Here is a 1,306-nt window from a genome sequence, read left to right on the forward strand (position 1 = left end):
TGGCTAACACGGTGAAACCCCATCTCTACTAAAAATACAAAAAAAAAATTAGCCAGGCGTGGTGGCGGGCACCTGTAGTTCCAGCTACTTGGGAAGCTGAGGCAGGAGAATGGCGTGAACCCGGGAGCGGAGCTTACAGTGAGCCAAGATTGCGTCACTGCACTCCAGCCTGGGCGACAGAGCGAGACTGTCTCAAAAAAAAAAAAAAAGCTCCAGCTGTCTGTTTTAGTTCTTCCCACCGCCAGCACCCATGAGCAAGGATAGCCCACTTGGAATGATGCTCATGGGGTGCTGTGCCCAAAATCTGGGTCTTACAGATATGGGTGACAGTCACAGTAAGTGGACACCCTCGGAGAGCCAGGTAAAGGCTGCTCCCAGAATTAGCCTGTGTTTGCCTATACCTTGTAATGACGCTCCCCTCTCCTCCTAATCTCTCCTGGCTCAAAACAGACAATGGCTGTCCTCTCGGTGGTCCCTCTGTTTTCAAATCCTATTGATTCCACCTCAACAATCAACTTTCCACTTACCCCTCCCTGGGCCCCTACTGTGCTAACCCTCTCCTGCCCTTTGTGACCTGCGGAGGAAAGTCTCTCCCCTCCCATCCCTCATGCACACCTGCAGGCCGACCCTCTTCAAACACATCATGCTGCTCTTTTGTTCAAAAGAAACCCAGTCTCTAACATTCTTCTGGACCTGCCTTTGGAACTGTTTCCTCGCGGAGCCTTGCACGGCCTCTGACAAGCACAGATGTCCCACATGCCCCTGAATCTTGTTCAGCAGCAACTTCCTGAGCACCCGTGGAGGTCCCGGCCAGGCGTCATTCGTGGGCGGAGGACACACAGGACCCAGTCCCTGCACACAGGAACCCCGGCATGCTCTGACAGCCGGGGAGAGGAAAGCCACCTCCACACCTTCCATTACAGGCCCAGTTGAAACAGGGAAAGGAGCACAGTCAATGTTGGCACATGCAGCTTAATGAGAGTGTGTGTTCATGTGGGTGTGAAATGCAGGGCTGCCGCAGAATATGTGGCATTCTTTCATTCATTCATTTATGTATTTAGGGGCCGGGCAAGGGGGCTTATGTCTATAATCCCAGCACTTTGGGAGGCTGAGGTGGTAGGATTGTTTGACCTCTGGAGTTTGAGACCAGCCTGGGCAACATGGTGAGATCCTGTCTCTAAAAAAATTTTTTTTTTTTTCTTGAGACGAAGTCTCGCTCTGTTGCCAGGCTGGATGCAGTGGCACGATCTTGGCTCACTGCAACCTCTGACTCCCTGATTCAAGTGATTCTCCTGCCTCAGCCTCC

The sequence above is a fragment of the Mandrillus leucophaeus genome, unplaced genomic scaffold, assembly GCF_000951045.1.
Source record: "Mandrillus leucophaeus isolate KB7577 unplaced genomic scaffold, Mleu.le_1.0 Scaffold11, whole genome shotgun sequence".
NCBI lineage: Eukaryota > Metazoa > Chordata > Mammalia > Primates > Cercopithecidae > Mandrillus > Mandrillus leucophaeus.